General features: G+C 37.3%; 1 protein-coding gene across 4 annotated transcripts in view; it reads right to left on the bottom strand.

The window, feature by feature from the left end:
• MCM9 (minichromosome maintenance 9 homologous recombination repair factor) overlaps nt 1–16956 on the bottom strand; it is a 182399-nt gene that overhangs the window by 84618 nt on the left and 80825 nt on the right. The window lies entirely within an intron of this gene.

The following is a 16956-nucleotide window of genomic DNA, read 5'->3' as shown; positions in this document are numbered from 1 at the left end:
TCCACTGAGGAATAGCTGAACAAACTGTGGTATGTGTATGTAATGGAATATAACACTGTAAGAAACAATGAATATAAAGAACTTGAACAAACTTCAGGAAATTTGTATAAGTTGATTCAGAGAATGGTAATTATAAACAGGAGAAACAATTTATATAATGATCACAATCTTGTAAAGGAAAACGGTACCAAAAGACTTCCATCTCAACTCTGATTAATTCAGGGACCAGTCTTGACTTTAGAGAACTGTCAATGAATTATTCTTCCCTTTTAAATTCTCAAATATACAGGGAACTGAGACAAATTTATAATAAGAGCCAAATCCCTATTGATAAATGCTCAAAGGAGATGAACAGAAGAAGAAAGAAGAAATTTAAGCTTTCAGAAGAAGAAATTTAAGCTATTAATAGTCATATAAAAAATGTTCCAAATCACTATTGATCAGAGAAATGCAAATTAAAACAACTTTGAGGTACCACTTCAACCTAACAGATTGGCTACTATAACAGAGAAGGAAAATGACAAATGTTGTTGGAGGGGATGTGGGAAAATTGGGACACTAATGCATTGAATTGGTGGAGTCGTGAACTAGTTCAACCATTCTGAAGAACAACTTGGAACTATGCCCAAAGAGCTATAAAACTGTGCATACCTTTGACCTAGCAATACAGTTACTAGGATTGTATCCCAGAGAGATCAAAGAAAAGGAAAAGGAACCTATTTGTACAAAAACATTTGTAGCAGTTCTTTTTGTGGAGGTAAAGAATTGAAACTGAAGGGAAGTCAATTGGGGAATGGTTGAACAAGTTGTAGTATGTGATTGTGATGGAATACTATTGTGCTATAAGAAGTAACAAAGAGGATGGTTTCAGAAAAACCTGGAAAGACTTAACATAAACTGATATAAGGTGAAGTGAGGAGAACCAGGAAAACAATATACAGTAACAGTAATGTAAGGATGATCAATTGTGAAAGACTTAATTACTCTGATCAAGATAATGATCCAAGACAATTCCAAAGGATACACAATGAAAGATGCTATCCACCTCAGAGAGAGAAATGATGAATTCTGAATACCAAGTCAAGAATTCTTTCTTAAACTATCCTTATTTTTATTGTTTTATTTTGTTTGTTTTCTCTCTCACAACATGGCTAAATAGAAATATATTTTGTATGCCTTCATATGTATAATCAATATCAAATTGCCTTCTCAAAGAGTGGGTAGGGGCAAGAGAGAAGGAGGGGGAATATTTGGAACTCAAAATTTTAAACAAGGAGTGTTAACAAATTAAAAAATATTTACATGTACTGGGAAATATTTAATGAAATAAATAAAAATAATTTTTTAAAAAAGTCATGGGTCCACTGTAATGGATGGACAAAAGAGTTTGTAAAAGAAATCTCAGGGGGCGGCTAGGTGGTGCAGTGAGTAAAGCACCAGCCCCGGGGTCAGGAGGACCTGGGTTCAGATCCAGCCTCAGACACTTAACACACACACACACACACACACACACACAAAACCTAGCCGTGTAACCTTGGGTAAGTTATTTAACCCCAATTGCCCTCCAAAAGGCCAAAAAAAAAAAGAAATCTCAACAGGCATTAAAAAAAAATCTGGTTGCTGTCTTTCCAGTTTCATCTTTAAATCTTCTTAGGGTGATTTAATTTACTCTAAGGTGATATTTACTTACTGAAAAAGTTTAAAAAAAAGAGGTATGTATATGAGGGAGACAGAGAAGATTTGTAAGTGATTAAAAGTTGATATTTGGGAATTTTTTTCTTGGAAGAAATATGTAGTTAGTTGTGTAGCTCTCATTCACTGCTTGATTTCCCCCATGAGATTAGAAGAACATTGTCACAGAAAGTCCAGCACTCCATACCTAGGCTGGGAAATGGAGATTTCTTTTTTCCAAAAGAAAAGAAGGTAAAGCACTGCTGGCAAAGAGCACAGGAATGAATATATCAACTATCACTTTGCTTTCCCCTCTTCCTACCTTAAGTTAGTTGTTCAATGCACCTTTAATTGAACCCTTTGCCCATCTTGGCAAAGACGAAGTCCATTACACTTAGAAGATTTTCTTAGTAATTCTGGTGACTAAAGATATTTTAAAATGTGTGTGTGTGAAAATATTAAGAGAGAACATGTTCCTTGTTTTCTTCCCAAAATGTTCATTTTATACACATGCACATTACCACATAAACACCAGTGACAAAGCATAGATTATGATAGTAAGTTTTCTTGTATTTTGTGGGCTTAATTCCTGGCCCAGGCATAAAAGGAAACCATACCCTTGGCTTCATTAACACTATACCTTAGTACTAAACAGCCCAGACCTACTTTCTTGATTTAAATAAGAAAAAAAATACCAGCCTGAAATGAACTGCTAAACTGAGCAGAGTGTTGCTTATTTTATAGTGGGAAGAAACAACCAGAAAGGGCTATTAATAGAAGCACTATATTCCCTGCTAACTCATGGCCTACCTGGCTTTATAATCTGATGTGATGAGTGCAGATAGAGTGATGGGATGTTGCATGGAATTTACTTTCCAGCATAAATATTAAGCATTCTTCATGTGTACATAGAGCTATGGTTTCAAGAGCTAGTGGATCAGGCTGGGGAAAACATTCTTTACAAACAGAGAGAGAGAGGACTTAGGTACCAATGGGTTAGTCATAAGCAAAGAACAACAGTTATGTTTGGAGTAACAGAGAGGCAGGGTTAAACCTATGATCCTGCAGTATATCATCCAGAGGCTCCCTAAGGATGAAGTTTATACATATTTGGTTCCAAAGCCATACCATGTACAGCTTCCACAAACGTAAAAGCCTACCAACTAGCCATTTGCCTGTTTTGGCCATGACTTCCTAGAAATTCCTCTTCTTTCACTCCCTAGCTTTTGATCCCTTCCAAATGCCTTTTTTAAGGTCTCTAATCTTACAAGGCCTAAAGCATCCCACTTGCCCTGCCTCTGCCAAGAGTGACTCCTTCTTTCTAATGCTGGCCGTCTCTATAGTAACAGGCTGGAAAAGCTGCTACAGCATGAAAGAACTGTTCTCGGCAGAGGTTTTACGCAAGCAGTGGGCCCAAAGGCCAGAGACTTGTTAGAGAATCCTGTCCTTCCCTTACCACCACCAGTGTGCTCCATGAAGGGAAGTTGTTGAGAAAAATGGTGATATCTTAAATGGGATGGGTGAGGGAAGAAACTGAGCTTGGGAAGGAGAGGTGTGGCATTTGGGAGGGACTTAATTTAGAAAGGTAAAAATATGCAGAATTTGAGAAAAACCCAGAATATGGATAAAATGAATGAAAAATAATGATTAAGAATTTTCATCTATATTTTCACCTACACAGACTGGGTAGCTTATGTTCCATGGTCCTCCATAATATTAACTTGAATTGTATTCAAATTTTGAAATATGTTAATAAAAACAGTTCATATTTTTACAAAGTACCCAAAAGGCAAATTGTACTTGGGTTACAGAGTAATGATTATATATAGTTTCTGCCTTTATAAGCTTATAATCTGCAATGAGTAGAATGTAAACTCTTTAGGAATAAGGTCCATTTCCTTCTTTGTGTTAATATCTTTCATGTAGGCCAGTGCCTGCATAACAGAATTGTAATAAATGTTTTTGATTGATTGGTGGTAAGTGAGTAGAAAGGCAATGAACTTGTGATTTCTTTGCTTTAGGGAACTCCCTATACCAACACAGGTTGGCATTTTCTCTGCAATTTATAGTCTCAGCAATGAGATATTAAGTGATTTGCTCAGGTCACATATTGAGATCTGAACCCAGGTATTCCTTGTTTTAAAGTCGTCTCATTAGATATCAGTAAACAGCCAATAACTAAATATAGCAATACCTTTATTAATAAAGGGGATATATTTCAAAGGCAAGTTTTATTGTCATAAACACTGCTACCAGAGGTAGACATAACAAAGGGAAGTATAGTGATCCATTTTAGTACCCAAATTCTCTTCTTACCCCTGCTTTTGGGAGTCTATTTTCCATTCCCTCTATGCCCAAGTCCAATTTTATTAAAAGGAGTTTCATTCCCAAAGGATTCATTGATGGAAGCATCACTAAAAATATAATATCTTCCCAAAGATTAAGGTTATTTTAAATTTAATCTGCAACAGTATAATATAATAAAAATAGTAGACTAGGTTTAAATAGTAGGCAGGTTTAAAACCTGTGTTTTAGTTCTAATTCTGCATCAATGAGTTTGCTTGGGCAAATCAGTTAATATCTCTGGGTCTCAGTTTCATCTTCTCTAAAATGGGGATACTAATACTGTTAGGTAGCAAGGTGGATAAAACCCTGGGCTCGGTTAGAAAGACCTGAATTAATGATAATAAATAACAACAACTAACATTTACAAAGAGTTTACTACATGCCAGACACTGTGTTTAGCAGTTTGTAATTATTGTCTTATTTGACCCTTACAATACCCAACAAGGTAGGTGCTATTATTAATAATCTAAACTTTACAGATAAGAAAACTGAGGCAAACAGAGGTTAAGTGATTTGTCCAGGGTCACACTGCTACTAAGTGTCTGAGGTCAGATTTTAATTCAGGTCTTCCTGATTCCAGGCTAGGCACTCTATGCACAATACCATTTAGTTGCCTAATTTGCTTTATATACTTATTAGCTATATGACTCTAGGCAAATCACTTAATAGCTCTCAGACTCTATTTCCTCATCTGAAAAACAGAGATGCAAGAAGACTAATGATAACATCTATTTCACAGAGTTTTTGTGAGGATCAAATGCGATAATGTCTCTAAGGGGCTTTGCAAAATTTAAAGGTTTGTACAAATATTAATAATTATTATTAGTTTGTTACAAAGATTAAATAGGATAATGTAAAGGTGTTTTGAAAGCTATGAAGGTTATTATCATTACGGCTAATAATACATTTTTCAATCTGTTTTTATATTGTCAACTCATTAAGTTCAAAAAATCTGTATGCAACTAAGCACCAGAAAAATCTTTATCCTATTTAAAAAATATTCTCAGACACTGGCAACTTATCATCTATAAAAGAGAACACTCATTCGAAAACCATTAATAAACACTATATGCAGAGCACTATGTTAAGTGCTAAGAAATATAGAGCTTAGATAAGAAATGGTCCTTGCCCTCCTGAGGCTCACAATCATATAAGGAATAAGACACAGAGCTCACCATAATATAGAACATTATATAAATACATTTGAGAGCATGAGTAAAGACTTGCCACCTACATATGCACATGTTGGCTCCTTCAGATATACAAGAAGCTCCTTCAAGACAAGCATTGCTTTCATTCTTGTCTTTGTAGGCAGAGGCCAGCATAGTGCCTAGTACATAGTACAGGTGCTAAATAAATTGCTTGTTGACTGATTCTCTACATAGGGATCAGGGAAGGCTTCATAGAATAGGTGTCATTTGAAGTGGGTTTTAAAGAATGAATACAGACTCATCAGAGGTTCCCAAATTTATTTGGTCCACCACCCCCTTTAAACAAAATTACTCAGTGCCTCCCTGGAAATCTACATTCTTTTTTTTTTTTTTAAGCAATTGGGGTTAAGTAACTTGCTCAAGGTTACATGGCCAGTTATTTCTGGGTGTGGTGCTAAGTATCTGAGGCCAGATTTGATCCCAGGTCATCCCGATTCTGGGGCTGGTGCTCTTACTCACTGTGCCACCCCAAGGAAATCTACTTTCTTTTAACCCTTTAATGGTTTAAAAAATAAAAATATAAAATATATTTTAATAACACATCTTAAATTTAATAATTTATTATAGATCTGTGGATTTTTTCCTGCATTGAAATTTTGATTACACACTGCATCATGTAACCATATAGTATCATATTGTAAACAAGTCTTTACATGCACATATTCCTACTGATGCATGCTGGACTTCCAGACAACGAGTGACACACTTGCCTGTCAATACTTGCTTGTTAAGACCTGTAGGCAGACTTGACCACTAATTGGTTATAACTTGCATTTTGTGTGTTTATTTGGAAAAAAAAAATGTAATCGCTATGATTTTAACTGTTACACAACAGATGAAACATGTATATTGAATGGTTTTTCAAAATTTTCTTCTCTTCTTTCCTTATTTTTCTACTGCCTCCTTATTTTTATTCAATGCCCCCCAATTGCACCAATGGCTGCTACCACCCCCCAGGATTGTTCCAGTGCCCGCTTAGGGGGCAATATTGCCCACTTTGGGAACCTATGGACTCATTGGTAAAGGAAAGAAGGAATTCCAAACATAAGAGGTACCATGAGCATGTGTGCATGGTATATTTGGGTAACAAAGAATAGACCCATTTTACTTATTATGTATAAAGTGCAGTGCATTAGCTAGAAGGCTGAAGAGGCAGGTAGGGTGATGCAAGATTTTGGATGGCTCTGAATGCTAAGCAAAGTGGCTGATCTTTCTTTGGAAGTGATCAGGTAAGCCACTGAAGATTTTTGAGTAAAGTGACATGACTAAATCTACACCTAGGAAAGATTATTTTGGCAGCACTATAAAAGATGGATTAGAAGAAAGATAGAGCAAAGGTGAGAAAATGTTAAACAACATAAAGACCATACCAAAGCCCAGGAAGGAAAAATCTAAAAAGAGAAAGACAAAAATAGAATTCTGCATAGCAAAGACAATTAGGATAGAGTTACTTTTCTTGTGAAAATACCTGAGATAGCCAAGGACTGAGGTTTTATTTCCTGGCTTCATGACAGTCCAATTCAATTCAATAAACATTAAATGCCTACTCTGTGCCAGGGATAGTGCTAAGTGCTGGGGATAAAATGAATAAAAAGCTAGTTCTTATGCTCAAGAAGCTTACAATCTAACAGGGGAAGGCAGCACACAAAAGAAAGCAGAAAGAGGAGTGGGGGTAAGGGTCAGAGACCAGGAGGTGCCCAGCAGGTAAGCATCTTCTTTTTTAAATTTTTTTGGAGGGGGTAAGGTAGGGCAATTGGGGTTAAGTGATTCACCCAAGGTCACACAGCTAGTTTTTGTGTTAAGTGTATGAAGCTGGATTTGAACTCAGGTCCAGGCCAGTGCTCTATTCACTGTGCCACCTAGCCATCCCAGTAGGTAAGCATCTTGTTCTATGGAATTGAAACCAGGATGGATGGTGGATATAGAATGAAATGAGCCCAAAGTCTAATTTCTGCCCCCTATAAAGGAAGACATTGGAAGGAGTTTGGCACTCCATCCTCCATTCAGAGGGGAGAAGAGGCTAAGGAAGGTGGTGTCAGTCATAGCTTGAGTTAGCAGCATAGTGATAAGACTAGAGGTGATGGGCTTTAACCTGGGATGGAAGTCTGGCCTTGTTCCAAGGAGTTGAAACCAAGTAGAGCAGTAGATGCCATTTTAGTATTTGGAATAGAATTTATCTCACATTTTATGTTCTTATAAATCCTCCAAGTGAAACCAATAAGAATTTATTAATCATCTATGACATGCCAAACACCATGCTAGTACTGGGGATACTTTTGTTGTTCAGTCGTTTCTGGTGACATTCAACATTTTGTGACCCCATTTGGGGTTTTCTTGGCAAAGATACTGGTGTGGTTTGCCATTTACTTCTCCAGTTCATTTTACAGGAAACTGAGGCAAACAGGGTTAAGTGACTTCCTCAGGTCACACAGTTAGTAAATGTCTATGGCTGGATTTGACCACAGGAAGATGAGTCTTTTTGACTTCAGGCCCGTCATTCTATCTACTGCACCACCTAGCTGCCCTCTGGGGCTCCAAAAAAGGGCAAAAAACAATCCCTGCTCTCAGGGAGCTCACAGTTTAATGGGGGAAGATACAGGTGGCATTTATTTAAGGCTTCAAGGTTTGCAAAGGCTCTACATTTATTATCTCATTTGATCCTCCACAATGTTAAGTTTTTAATAGCATACAGAACATTCTCTCTTGAATGTGGGATGCCAGCTCAAGGGACAAGAGCTTCCTCTCTAAGGAATGCTAATGCTAAGCAATGATTGACTCCTAGTCCCAACTAGCACACTGGTAAGATAATAGCAATGGAATACTTAACAACATGAACATAAACTCATAAAAATCCTCAAAACAAAGATACAGCTGCAGGTTCATAAGACTTTGAGCTAGAAAAGGGCCTTAGAAATGAGAGCCTAATTCCCTCACTTTATAAATAAGGAAATTGAAGTCCAGAAATATGAAGTGATTTGCCCAAAGTTATACAATTTATAGCAGGCATTCTTATATTTGTGTGTGTGCGTGTGTATGTGTGTGAGATAGGCCCCTTTTGCAGTCTATGGACCACTTCTCAGAATGTTTCCAAACAAATAAAGGAAATGCTCAATTTGATGTAGAGGATAGTGAAAATATGTAATTTTTTTCTCATTCAAATTTATGGAAACTGTGAAATCTTCAAGTCCATGTAACAAACTCCTGGTTCTTACAAACCTTTGATTAATAAGGTCATAGAATGTAGAGTTGGGAGGCTATCTTGTCCAATCAATTATCAAACATCTATTAAGTGCTTACTATATACCAGGAACAGTGTTAAACACTAGAGATATAAAGACAAAAGCAAAACAATTCATTCCCTCAAGAGGCTAACATTCTAACAAAAGAGGCAACTTGCACATATATAATTATGTATGACACATATAAAGCAGATGCACTTTATCCTTAGATAGGTAGGTACTGGCAGCTCCCAGGACCAGGAAAGGACTCTGCAGAAGGGGACATGAGCTAATTCTTGAAGGAAATCAGGGATAAGAAAGTAGAACAAGATAAGTGAAAAAATTTGCCTCAAGTCACACAAATGGTAAATTGCAAAAATGTATTTCAAACTCAAGTCTTCTGACTCTCAATCTAGTGTTCTTGTATTCAGCCTTATCTTATGCACTATATTTGTTTCTGACCATCATGAACAAAAATCAGCCTACAAAAACCACAATTCAATTAACCTGAAATTAGTCAGGAGGTTTTGGAGAGAAGGTGATAGTAAGTTTCATATGAAGAGGGCAATAATATAGCACAGACTACATACTCCCCAAAGCATAATGCTATATCCCCACAGTGGATGCCTAATAAATGTTGATCATGGTAAACTGGTTTGGGGGAATTTGATTATATATAAATTATGAAGTATAAAGCAATGAGCACCTATGTTTCAAGCACTGGGAATTACAAATTTTATGTCTGTTTACAGGTCACTATGCTGTCTGAATATATAATATTTGCCAGTTTCACATAGGCAGGCTCTTCTAGTGGCTTTCATCTGGCATTTATCCTTGAGTTACTTAAGTTTCATTATTTATCACTTTTTTTTCTTTTCTTTTTGGAGGGCAATTGGGGTTAAGTGACTTACCCCAAGGTCACATGGCTAGTTTTTGTTAAGTGTCTGAGGCTGGATTTGAACTCAGGTCCTCTTGATTCCAGGGCCAGTACTCTATTCACTGCGCCACCTATCCACCCCTTATTAACTTGGGGCTGTTTTTTTTTTTTGTTGTTGTTGTTTTTAATTTATCACTCTTTACAACCTCAGATTTTTCCTTGAGAATCATATACTGGTTAGTTAATGAATTGCTGGCTCTCTTGATTTTAAAAGCAAAGTGGGGAGATAAAATTGAAAGAGGAAAAAAATATAGGATAACAATGGGGAAGGGGGATGGATGCTGATTACTATAACCAGACCAACAAAGTGATCCCATTTCATAGGCCTTAGAAAAAAACTGGGGGAGAAGAGATAGCAGGTTACCCTACTCTGGGGTAGGGGTTCAAAGCAAATTTCTTAGGACTTAGTTCTGTAGATAGGTCCATTACTTGATCTGAGAAGATAGTACCACAACAGACCACTCTCATGCCAACAATGTTGATTACTAAAAAAAAAATAACTTCAGTCCAAGCAAGGGTGGTATTTCACCAGGATGACATACTGAAAATTAAGGGAATATACTATTATTGTAGTTGTCTCCAAGCGTAAGGAGAGAAGCCCAAATGGCATAGAATGAAGAAAGGATGGCTGAGTATAGAAAAGACATTCATTACAGAACAAAGGGTGACATTTTAGCCTGTAATTCTTAATACAGAAATCTTAGAATGATAAACACCAAAATCAAGGTGACATTACAACACTACCTGTAAACAGGCTAGTTGTAGACTGCTTAAATGCCCTTTAAATTAATTATGTGATCCTAGAGTATGTGCATAGTTCTTTGCATGTTGTCTTCTCCATTATAATGTTAATTCCGTGAGGGCAGGGACTGTCTTGGCTTTTCCCTGCAATTCCAAAACTAAGCAAAGTGTCTGGTACAGGTGTGGGGAACCTGTAGCTCTGAGGCCACAGGTAGCCTTCTAGGTCCTTCAGTGCGGCCTTTTGACTGAGGCCAAGATTTATAGAACAATTCCTTTTATTAAGGGGATTTGTTCTGTGAAGTTTGGATTCAGTCAAAGGGCCACACTTGAGGAACTACAGGGCCACTCAAGGATGAAGGTCCTCACCCCTGGTGGTACACAGTAAGTTTAGTAAATATTTGTTGACTTGATTTATACTTGGAGAGCCACTTGCTGATGTCTAAACCTGTGCATAAAGGTGTGATAGAACCTGGACTTAAGATTTTGTTTGTATAGGGAAACTCCAGACAAGAAAACTCCATCTACAACACATGCTGGCAGTTTCTCTGCAATCTACAGCTTTAGAGAGTTAACTAGAACTCAAAGAAGTTAAGTGAGTTGCCCAGGGTTACAAAGACAGTTATGTAACAGAGGAATGACTTGAACTCAGTTCTTCCATTGAAAGGATGGCTTTCTGTCCACTATACCATAATGCTGCTAAATTCCAGTAACTTTGCTTTATTTTTAACAGAAAACGATGCAACAGCAATCTAACAACACCTCACAAATTCAACTACTGCATTTGTTAAGGGCTTCTATCTATACCCTTTGCTTCAATCTTTTTCCTCAAGAATTTTTTAAATGTGAGAAAATCATGCTAAATGTTCTGGTTCTAAATCATTTGGCTTCCTAAGAACATCAGCCATACGAAGGGAAAAATGTGACAGTGAGTAGAAATCACTGTTAGAAGAATGAAGAACACCACCCATAACAAAGGTAAAAGAGGAGGTAATTGTATCTTTTCCCCTTGGAAAGGCCAATTATCAGAATTTTCCCCTCTTCTCCCCCTCCCCCTCCACAACAGATGCATTAAGAAGTAATTCACCACTGGCAAAACTTGCCAGATGTTTGTATGCATACACACACACACACACACATGCAGAAATTCTTCTTTAAAATGAAACAAAAAAGCCTTTGACCCTAAGCTTCAAAAATGAATTATCTATATCCATTGTCTATACTTCCACAGGAACACATATGCATGCATATAAGTATCTATGGAGAGAGGACTAGTTTAACAAAATTAAAGATTAAGATGATAATTATCCCAACTACAAAAAGATACTTCCATGTGGTGGTAAAGTGTAATGGATTAGAAGTTAGAGACCTGAGTTCTAATCCTAACAGCCATTAGCTAGCTCTGTAACTTTGAGGAAATCATGTCTCCAGTTCTCCTCTTAAAATAAGATGCTTTCACTAGCTGATCTCTAATGTAATTTCTAACTCTGTAATTCAAGCTTTAGTATTCCAAAAAAAAGTATGTGTTCATTGAAAAATGATGCTCACTTTGGTATACATGTTGATGTCCTCTCAAACAGGTTTGATTTGAAATTCATCCATCTCAATTCTGATGACCTATACTTTTAGTCCAATTCAACACCATACCGTGTTTCCCCGATAATAAGACACTGTCTTATTAATTTTTTTTGGACAGAAAAACACCAGAGGGCTTATTTTCAGGGGAGGCTTATTTTAATGAACATTGACAGCAATTTTAATAAACAGGTAAATGTGAATAAAAAAATGTACCTTTATTCAATAAGCAAATCACTGGGGAAGAACAGGATGACGCGCTCACTGCTGCAGCTCTGATTAGATGCAGCTCGGAGCGCGGCGTGCGTTTCACCGGCAGGGGATCACCTTCACTACAGTAGCAATCTCAATAGGGCTTATTTTCGGGGGAGGGCTTATTTTAGAGGAATCTTACACAGTAAGGGAAGGGCTTATTTTCGGGATAGGTCTTATCGGGGAAACACGGTAGTAATATTTTTAGATAGTAATGGTTTTTTATTTTACCATCACCATTCAGTATTCCATGTTCTTTTTTCAGAACCCTGGAATTTCTCTTTCTGACAGTCTCAGTCTTCTGTCTGTCTGCCAAACCAACTTACTTGCTTTTTGACAAACTCAGTATATTCCATTTCCCATGTCCATCCCTTAGCACAAATTGATGGCTGACGCCTGGAGTATGTGTCCTCTTCACCCTCACCTCTTAGAATCCCTAGGTAGTTTCCTTCAAAGCTCAACTCATCTGGCAACCTCATGTGGGTAGGACTTCATGATTTTCATAATTGCCAGTATTCTCTCCTTTCTCAAAATATATCTGTTTATGCTTACTTGTTATATTTCCCTAGAACATAAAACTTCTAAGGCTAGAACTGTTTTTTGTTTTGTCTTTGTATGCTCAGCACCTAAGCCAAGTGCCTTGGACACAGCAGGCACTTCATAAAGAGTTGTTAAATTAGACTGGATTAAAGCCTAATTGTTCTGAAAAAATGGTGGTATGAAGAAAAAAAAAAAAGGTTATGTACTTGCCCTAGGCCTTAACAGATCCCTCCCAAGAAACTGAGGGGTAGGAGGCAGATCCTGTCTGGCATGAGCAGTTGCTAGGTTGAGGTTATCCAATAAACACGATCTTTTCCCACGTGGTGAATTTATCTGTTGTGGTTAATTGAGTCTCTGATGGGGGAGGAATACAGAAACAGCTATTACAATGTTTGCCTACCAATCTGAAATATCATGAAATGGTCCTTCTCTAATTTTGCTAACCTCCTTCCATCGTATTAATCCATTCTTCTCCTTCTCAGCACCGCTTCCCCCCCATGTGCCTCCCCCACCTAATATCCATAGGTTTACTCTAACAAGTCTGATAAATATTGTTAGCTTTCAGGTGAGTAGCAGAACTTACTAAATAGCACCAAGAAATAACTGCGATTACAAACCCTTTGCTGTTCTGAGGATAAAAATGTTAAAATGTTATGGCACTCCTAAGGGTTAAAGGAGTAGTTTTTTAATCATGCCTACATTCAGTAAAGGTTTTATGAGAATCAATGCATAAGGTATTGGGTGTCAACAAAGAATAGGATGAGATCCCAACCAAAATGGACCTTCTAGTATAGTGGAATACACAGATAACCTTCTTTTTGACCTTTTGTTTACAGAATTTTGAATGCAGTGGGGGATGGTATTGGTTTAGAATTCAAGAAAAGTAAGTCTTTGAAATCCTCAACCTATGATAATTAGGGCAACTAGGTGATGAAGTGGATAGATGGCAGGGCCTAGAGTCAGGAAGACCCGAATTCAAATATGGCCTCAGACACTTACCATCTGTGTGACCTTGGGTAAGTCACTTAACCCTGTTTGCCTCAGTTTATTGGAGAAGGAAATGGCAAACCACTTCAGTATCATTGCTAAGAAAACCCCAAATGGGGTCATGGAAGAGTGGGATATGACTGAAAATGACTCAACAACAAATGATAATTAAGAAAGAGAATAGAAAATCTGGGTCAGTAAGGAGCTGGTATTATAGGAAGATGCCAGCTCACTATGATAATCAGTGTGATCTTCAAGAGACACAGGAAATGTGCTACCCTGACACACCAGCTGAGAAGTAATGAAGGAAATAGATTGAACTAAAGTTGAGCTATTCTGACTTTACTCAAAGGGAGCTAACTTTCCCCACCCTACATAAGCATCATAATGGAGTTTTATGACTTAATGAGACTTCTTAAGAATGTTGAGACTTTCTCAACCAGTTGGCTTTAAAGCCAGGCTCTTTTCCAAGTTAAGATTACAAAATTCTTTAAGCTGGATTTCACTCCATTTTTACCCAGTTCATAATTTTATACTTACAACACAAAAGGGAGGAGGTATGGTACTGGTGGAAAGAACACTGGCTTTAGAAAAGGATGAACTGGATTAGAATTTAAGCTCTGCCACTTTAGGCAAATCATTTAAACTCTCTGGGTCTCAGTTTCCTCTTGTGCAAAATGAAGGGGTTGGTCTAGAATCAAGATTATAGATCTTCAAGACTATAGACTCTTCAGCATGTGTGTGTGTGTGTTGGACTTTCCTTTGGCAGTTTGTTGAAGACTTTGGACCCATTCTCTGAATAATATTTTCAAATACTTGAAGGAAATGCTAAGTTTCAGTTATCACTTAGTGAAAATTAAAGTGTAACTTTTTTTCTTTCCAAGTTCATCCAAATGCAATATCTATCCACAGGGGTCCATGGACCGCAGATTAGTTCCCGTATTCTGAAAGATCTCTGAGGTCTCTTCCAGTTTTAAGCACATGGTCCTATGCCCTAGAATTTCCCTTAGGGTTACTACAACATTTTGGAAACTTTAGTTACTATTAATAAGACATTAACAGTGAGAAAAAAAGATTTGCTGGCAAAATTTTATTTATATATGTATATATTTCTAAGGTATCTTTCTGAACAGGGGGCAACTTCTACATTTATCATAGTTTTGTTATCAATCAGCTTGTCAACACAAAGGATGACTATCAACTCATATAGGCCTGTCATCAACATATAGTACCACTTGCAGTTTGGTTTCATTACTCTGACCCACAGGCTATATGCACTAATACCATGAGGAAACCATTCTTGCCAATTTCTATACGTGAAAGTTAAATTCTTTTGTCAGTGACACACTGACTAAGCATAAGCAAAAATATGGATGAAGAAAGGGATCCCTACTTCAAAAGTCAGATCTTTGACATTAAAAAAAAAACTTGCAAAGATCATCAAAATCATTTTTTATAGGTATGAAGAACAATCCTTATTTAAATTCAAACATTGCATTTTTTTTTAAAGCAACAGGGGTTAAGTAACTTGCTCAAGGTTACACGGCCAGTTATTTCTGGGTGTGGTGCTAAGTATCTGAGCCCAGATTCCATCTCCAGGTCATCCTGACACTGGAACTAGTGCTCTTACTCACTGAGACACCTGGCCGCCCCTAAGCAATGGGGGTTAAGTAACTTGCTCAAGGTTACAAGGCCAGGTGTTTCTGGGTGGGTGCTAAGTGTCTGAGCCTGATTCCATCTCCAGGTCATCCGGACACTGGAGCCGGTGCTCTTACTTGCTGTGCTACCTGGCCACCCCCAAACTTTGCATTTTTGCAAAGAAATTGCCATAGGATTTTGGAGATAGAATGGATCTTAGAGAAAAATCTAGTTTATTACTTTGGAAGGCTGTGTGTGAAATGTGGATTTGAAGACAAAGGGGCCAAGTTTGAATCTTGGCTTTTTTACTTACTACCCATGACCTATGTGACCATGGCAAATTTCAACATTTTGAGAATCATTAATTTCCTTATCATTAAAATGATACAGTTACACAAGATGTCTTCTAAGATCTATACTTTTTGTTTGTTTTTGGAGGGGGAAGGTAGGGCAATTGGGGTTAAGTGACTTACCCAAGGTCACACAGCTAGTTTTTGTGTTAAGTGTCTGAGGTGGGATTTGAAATTGGGTCTCCTGATTTCAGAGCCGGTATTCTATTCACTGTGCCACCTAGCCGTCCCTAAGGTCTATACTTTTAATGTACTAATTTCATGGAGAAAAGAGGATAAGCCTATGATTTCCTTGATATAAGGAATTCTTACATGGGACGAACTTCTGCTAGACTGTAACCTCTGCAATGTATTGTCAGAGTTGTCTAAAAGAAAGAGAGTTTAAGTATCCAAGATCCTTCTACCAGCATGTGTCAGCACTAGGACTAGAACTCAGGGTCTTATAACTCCAAACCCAGGATACTTTCCACCATGCTTCAGTAGGATATGTATGAGATTATTTTACTTTAACTAGGGCTGGGTTTTTGTCATGATTATTTTAAAACAATAGGTGCTTTGTGAATGGAACAAATAAAAACTGATTTTCATATGTTTTGCTATCAGTTTTATCAATCAGTAATTGCTAGCAGGTTAAATATAGTAAAAACTGACAAAATATATTACAAAAACCTTCATTCCCAAGGTTAAAGAGTCCATATTAGTAGCAAAGGGCTATAAATGAAATCAACATTTTCCCTCATTGAACTGGTTTTGGGCATGCAAGGCTCCTTCAACTGTTTCTGAGTGCTAAAAATATGTCTAAAATTACTAATAGTTTGGGTCCTAGATTTTGAATTCTATCTAATGCCTGGCAATGCTTGTCTTTTTTGCTTTTCTCATCTCTCTAATGTTCTTTTCCCCCTTCTAATTTTTATTTTTTTTCCCCCTGCTCTGTCAACAGAGCACTGAGGTGAATCTCACTGACATCTCTAATTTTCAACTTAGGAAAAGCTTTCTAGAACTGGAAAGACTTGGATGGGATTCTTAACTTTAGGGTCTGTGAACTTGGATTAAATTTTTTTTTTGATATTTCAAAATACTTGGATCCCTTGGTCAGCTTATGTATCTTATTTTAGGCATGTAAAACACGATTCTGCAAAGTAGTTTATAGGTTTTCCCAACTGCCAAAGGTGTCCTCGAAATGAAGAAAGTTAGGAACTCCTAGAAAGGGGGTTCCTCAGACTTTGGAAGGTGGTAGATCTGTAGGGTTCTGCCAACGTGGAAAGTAGGGATGAGTTTCCTGATTATCCCCATTACTTCAAGTTAGGAAGGTAGATCTTGTTTGCTAAAATATCATACACATTCACAAGGAACCTTCCCCCATATGTATGGTTCATATACACTAAAATATTTTTGTAATGCATATGGATACATTGATCTGCTGAACTCAACAGAATCCTTAAATTTGAGAGGAAATAGTGCTAAGCTTAAAGCAAAATTAAGTCAATATTCTT

The sequence above is a fragment of the Petaurus breviceps genome, unplaced genomic scaffold (assembly GCF_028583685.1).
Source record: "Petaurus breviceps papuanus isolate PSGF00001 unplaced genomic scaffold, PetGlider_PUasm1.0 90977, whole genome shotgun sequence".
Taxonomy (NCBI): Eukaryota; Metazoa; Chordata; class Mammalia; order Diprotodontia; family Petauridae; genus Petaurus; species Petaurus breviceps.
The sequence above is the reverse complement of the archived record's forward strand: the minus strand, read 5'-3'. Positions and strand labels throughout refer to the sequence as shown.